We start from the raw sequence: 6,579 nt of genomic DNA, 5'->3' as shown, positions 1-6,579 counted from the left end.
CTGGTAGATAAATAAAACATTAGAAAGAAAGAGAAATACTTCCGGAAAACAAATCAATAAGATTAAAAAAAGAAAAAGAAGATTTATTTGAGAAAATTGACAGGCTTGCAGAAATTTCTAGCTTACAAGCTATTTACAGAGAGAAAATACGATGAATCAAGACACAATCATCAAAGTAAAAACCCTAGGTATTAAAATTTTAACTCTAACTTGTAGAAAGAGTCCAGATCTTTTCCTCTGTGACATAAATTTGCACAGGCAGTAGAAGTTTCCAATTACAAAGTTTCTTCTGTATTTTCATCCTTGGAGATAATGTTTGTCCTTTTGTGAAATAACTGTAATGTTCTGTCCTCCCCAGTTTATTTCTGATAAATACTGACAAAATATATTAGGAGCTGGAATTATTTATAACAAGCCTGAACAAACTTGCTGGTGGATACAAAGAAACAAACACACAAAAAAAACCAACAACAAAATAAAACTGAATTTTCATTCAGCCAAAGACTAGACTCCTGGAAGGTATGCAGCCTTACTGAGGAATGCTCAGACCATAAGGTTTTAGAAATATGGGCGTGTTGATACATTTTTTTAATTTCCTTTGAATCTCTTGGTTCACATCCACTATGATAGATCAGGGAGCTGCATGGAGGCCTCCCATTCCAGGGAAACACCTCAGCTCATGCTCTTCCCTTGCTGTTTTTGGAAAGAGTACTTGCATCTAAAGTCAGTGACATTTTCCAGCTCCTTTTTTCACCCAGGTTGCTTTTGGAGCTTACCAAACCACTTCCTCATAAATCTCCAAAAAGATTATCATATCCTCAAGATCTTCTGAATGAGCTGCTCAGCTGATTGTGCCTTGACTCATCTCCATCAAACTCAGCCAGGTTAGGAGGTTTTAAATGAGAAAGCTAGTCTGGCTCAGATTAGACAAGATAGATGATGGAACGATAGTGGAAAAGCTTGAGTGGCTTGTGGAACTGAGCCATGACCTTCAACTAATGGCAATGATGGGGGACTGAGGAGCAACCTTTGAATGAGGCCATGTTCACACATCATATTCTGACTCTATCTTTGCTGAGCACCTCATGTTTTCATCAAAAGAATCTGAAAAGTAAGTGAAACTATGACCTAGACAGTTTTGGTTAGGTATTTTTACAACAAATACAGTAAGGCACCATATATGCTGTATACATATTTCTCAGGACACATTATAACCAAAACGGTTAATTATCAATAGATGTCTGCTGTAGACTCTTACGGCCTTTAGTGACCACATGCCACCAGACTTCATGCCCTGAAGATCCTGGGTTGCTTTTGCTTTGGTAGCTTTCCCATAGTGCACCATATTAACTCCTCTTATTATCTCCTATTGAGTTCATGTTGAAGCTAATGGATTAATGGAAGTTCACTTTACAAAATATTTGTGATTCTCAGTTTTACATTACCATGTGTTGAAGCCCAGAGAGTAACAGAACCAAGGACTGCCTTTCAATTTTCTACTTACCCTCTGCACTTTTGTTTTTCTCTGATTAACAGTGTCACATATGTCAATTCACTCAGTTTTAGCACTGTGATTTCATGAAAGCAGAGCTTTCCCTTCATTTTACAAAGGGTATAGCAAAATGTGTTCCCACACCAGGAGAACTTTGTAGTAGGTATTTGGACTACCCTTTAATATTTTGCTTTAACTTATCAGGGGCTAAAAAAGAATATCCTGGAATTCTGTAGTTTGCTCCATACACACAACCCTGAGGCATCCAAGGCAATCTGAGTAATGCTGTGCATTCCCACTTTGTAACTGAGTATCTGATTTTATTTTTATTTTTGTGAGAACCAGCAAATTCCCACTGTTGAATTTGTGTTTCCCCCTTGCTTGTAGAAATAATCCAGTGTATTTGATTTCCATAAATCTCTTAAGAAAATATGACTTTGTTATGTAGCTTTGTTATGCCCAAGGCTGAGATAGAGTGGGAAGATGGCAAAAGGCCTCAACTAAGTTGAAATTAAAGAGAAAGAAAGAAACACACCATTGAAATATTCATTCTTAGAAGATAGTTTTTATGGTAACTTCATTATTCACATGTCTCTGATAGCCTTCTCATTTCATATTATTGTGAAAAAGGGGAGATGATGTACTGCCATGAATGCTAGTACATGGTCTAAGCAGCAGCTTTCATTATTACTTCCATTATCACAAGGGATCTTCATTGGCCTGAATTGCTAACATTCTTATAGGAATGATAAGACTAAAATGGCTCTACCTGTTATTCACTGATGTGCGAATTGACAATCAAATGATTGATCAATTTTTCTGCACTTCAATAGCTATTTTCAAGCCACACATCCTGAGTTAGTGTATGAAATGCTTCAGTTCCAGATAAGTTTTCTAAGGGATAGGCAAAGCAAATTAGGCAATTTGACCTAATCTTAGATTTCAAAATTGAAAATCCATCAGCATCTCTGTCTTGTAAAGAAAATACATTTCCAAATCTGAAAGGAAAAAGTATCCTCACAAGTGAAAGCTGTAGTCCTGATAGCCTTTCTGTGAACAGTTTTCATGAGTTTCTTGTATGTTTTCCTTTTCCTCATTATTTTTCTAAAAACTTTGGACCCTAGAAACTCTAAAGAAGGAGTTTTGAAAGTTAAGCAATAGTAAGTGCTAAATTTTTCATTGGTAATTTGTGAAAACATGCTTTTACTTTATTTCTTTAATAGGAAAAATTCATGACAGTTAAGCAAAATGATGAGGATTAATGTATGAAAATATATTGCATGGCAGATTCTGAGTAATGGACTTATAAACAGCTCAGTTTTTTTAAAATTTGATATCAAAATGAACTGAAGAAGACATTCAAATTATCAGTCAGGTCAAACAGGATACACAGGCCATGAGTTTTCCTGTAATCTGCTAAATACTGACCGAGATCACCCAGTCCTGATCTAGTACCCTTTCTAACAAAAATACCTTGTTCATTTGCTCATATCCCTGGTTAAAATCAAAGACTAAGCAAACCTCTGGCTTATTTGATTTAGGGAAAATGTTTCTTGATGTTAGTTAATCTTCATCCCAAAAATATATATTTTGTGTTGTTATGAAATCTTTTTTTGCAGTTATTAGTGAACCTGTGCTCTTCACGGTACACATGGTGTACATGGTGTACATGGTGTACAGGCAAAACTAAGAAACAAAAAGGAGTTTCAGAAGAAGAATAAATAAGTCCAGAGGTAAAGGGCAAATGTGAGGCAGAAACCATCAAAATAGAAAAGTTGAGGCAGACAAGGGCTAGGTAATGCTTCCGACAGTCTTACTGTAAGCCACTGTGCTTTATGCTGTGAGGGCTTCATCCAGATTTCACTGAGGAAGTAGAAAGACTTCAATGGGCTTTGATGCAAACCTAATTCAGCCAATTTATTGAATGATTTCTTTATTTTGGATACCAGTTTTGTTGCTGAGCAGAGATGAGGAGGAAGGAGACTAGGAGGCCAAAGGAAAGCTGACCACACAAAAGTAATGTTGGAGGCATTAGACCTAGTATGTATGGGGTTGTTCAGCCTCCACAAAGAACCAAACTTATTCCCATGGAAACCAGTGTTTAAAGATGAATAACTAGGCTGGCTCTCAACAGCTCCCTTTCCTTTTTCTCTTTTCTTCTCTCTTGGGATGTTTTGTTGTTGTTTTTGGTAAAGGGAAAGAAAGAGGCTCTTCACCTCTAAGCAGCTTGAGAAAAGACTGGCAACATTCATTCCACTAATAAGCTGGCAATTAATGCAAAGAGGAATGTCCTGGATTTCCCAAAGAAAAGTATTTTTCAACAGGAGCTAGTCAAGATGTTGATGAGGTTTTGTTTCTCGTTTTTCTTGTTGTTGTTCTTTAAATGGGACTTATTCTTTCTGGAAAAGGGGGCTGCTAAACTGCTGTTGTAAGTCTGCCCTCACGTGTTGAATTTTAACTCTTCATTAGAGAAAAATGTAAGCTAGCTCAGTGGATTCCAGCAGATATATTACGGTATCACCAAGATACAGATCTTCAGATCTGCTCTTTTTATTTATTTATTTATTTTTAGTTTTATGTGCTGATGGATGCACAGCAATGGGTTACATATGCAAGGAATACACAGAGGCACACAGCATCCATTTGATATAGCAGATATGGTTCATTATCACTCCTGCACTAAGAAGATAATGAATTCAAAGGGTATGTTACAAAGGTGTTGCTGATAGTATCAGTGTTAGAATGTGTTGCAGCTATTGACTGACATAAAAAAGAGACAGCCAAATCTAGGCTGAGAAACAGAAGAATTAACTACTAACTTTCAGTAAGAAAGAAAAATGATCTCAGACTCTGTAGTCTGAAGGAAATCCTTTGTATTTGGTTTCTTGTGAGAAGAATTTCAGTTTTTGAGAATAGGAAATATCATGGGAGTATCATCATGTGGGGAATTTCCAGCATGAGTCAGCAAGATGCTTGTGCTTAGATAGGACATAAGTGGTTCTACAGGCTCTGAGACTAATGATGTCAGGTTTCCTGCAAGCTCATATCTCCAAGCCAGTTGACTTTGGTGTCTCTGAAAGTGCAAGTTCTCATGAAACTTCTGTTGGAGACAGCATCTATAGAAGACTTTTGCTAGGTGGATTATCTGATACATACATGAGGGTTTCATGCTGCAGCCTTTCCCTTAACATGAAATAAACCTTCACTGTTCTCTTTTACCCCTCTACATAACTGTTTAAAAACAAAAAACTTGTAGAAATATAATGGCCTTTCAGAGCTCTGTCTCTCTATTCCACATGGCTGAAATCAGTTAGTGAGCTCAAAATTATTAGGGAAACCAGGCAGCCAAAACGATTGCCTAAGCCTCATTTCCATAGAAAACAAGGTTAAAAAAGTTAATGTCAGTAATAACTCTTCAGTTGGGTCTACCATAGGGGAACACACTGAAAGCTGTATGTGCCAAAGTGGTCTGCCATGTCCTCTGTGTCCTCCCTGTAAACTTTCTCATAGGCCCTGTAAGCAAACATTCCTTCCCCCAGATGCTGTATGGATGAGTGGTCACAACAGTGCCCTTAGTAGGGAGGAGTCAGAGCCCCTTTGGTCCTTGGTCTGACTCTGGGTTTACTCACTGGTGATTTTGGGATGTGGACCTTTTGCTCACTAGAAAGTGGTGGAGACCACACATGCACTTAATGTAGTGCTGGACTTTGCCTGGCCATCTGACCATTTCAGACCTGCACTCAGATCAGCAGTTTGCAATGGGTTTCACATAATATTAGCAAGTAATTCATTTCATGGTAAAACATATTTTCCTAATCCTTTAAAAAACCTACACATTCTTCTGTGTCAATTTGGCTTAGGCTATCTGGAAGCTATAAACTGTTTTTGAATTTACTTTTTAAAGTTCTTTCTAGACAATGATTTACAGCTGTGCAAAGTGAGAAACAAATTTTCTGCTGTGATGAGTGGAAGCCTGAGCTTCCATTGCTGCCCAGGGTCTGCATTTTTATCTGTTCTGAATGGTTCATGGTATGCTTCCTACTTTTCTCCTTGCCTTTTCTTAGAATTCTGCTTAATAAAGTGCATTTAGGTTTTCAGGATATCATTGAGCTCATTTCTGTTTCTTAATAATAATAATAATAATAATAATAATAATAATAATAATAATAATAATAATAATAATAATAATAATGTAGAAAGAAAACACATTACAAAGCAGACTCTTCCTTCTTTATCACATATGGTCAGTGATAGTTGCGTCACTGAGATTTGTCCAACTCCTAGTGTCTTTTAAGTAGCTCCTTGTATACTAAGAGAGGCATATGGCCAAAGCTCCTTGTGCTGAAATTTTTACTGTCTAAATAAGTATGAAGCAAGGCAATGGCATTGTAACTGCTTCTCAACATGAGTTTATCTTTAGTATTTCGTTTTATCCTGAGGCATTGACCTTTCTATTATCAGACTCTTTGAAAGCAAGGAGTACAACCATGTACTCCTGTATCATCTTGTCTGTGTCATCTTGTTTATGGTTTATATGTGGCTTCAAGTTCTGCCAGAAACTTAATGTCATTTTACTGCCTAGTTTTATATCCTGCCTGTGATGTACTAATTATTGGGGTGCAAAGGAGCACTTATTTCCTATCATAAACCAGGAACTGTTATTTGGGAACAAACTTTTGTACAAATCATGAAAGGATGTAGCAATACAAAACATTCTCAGAGGGCCATATTCCGATATTGTTGACAGTGATGAGAAAGATATTTTATTTATTCTGTGGGAGCCACAATGTGGGGCTGTTGTTATACCTCAGCTGAGAACCTGGTGTAGCACCACCACAGGACATATAGTGTGTTTGAGAGCAACAGTGCTTTTGGATATAAATTATTGTAGTTCCTTTCACATCAGTTTGTGCATGGTATTAAATTGTGGGGAAATCTTGCTCTCAGCTTCAAACTGCTATTTCCTTCCCCTTTCAAAACAGAAAACAAACAATAAAACAAACAAAAAAATGTTTAGCTTTTAATCCATTCCTAGCAAGGGGCGGATGGGAGGTAAGAAAGAAAGTGATTTGGAGATTGTGCAGTAG

Source organism: Coturnix japonica, chromosome 3, assembly GCF_001577835.2.
Source record: "Coturnix japonica isolate 7356 chromosome 3, Coturnix japonica 2.1, whole genome shotgun sequence".
NCBI classification, from domain to species: Eukaryota; Metazoa; Chordata; class Aves; order Galliformes; family Phasianidae; genus Coturnix; species Coturnix japonica.
The sequence above is the reverse complement of the archived record's forward strand: the minus strand, read 5'-3'. Positions refer to the sequence as shown.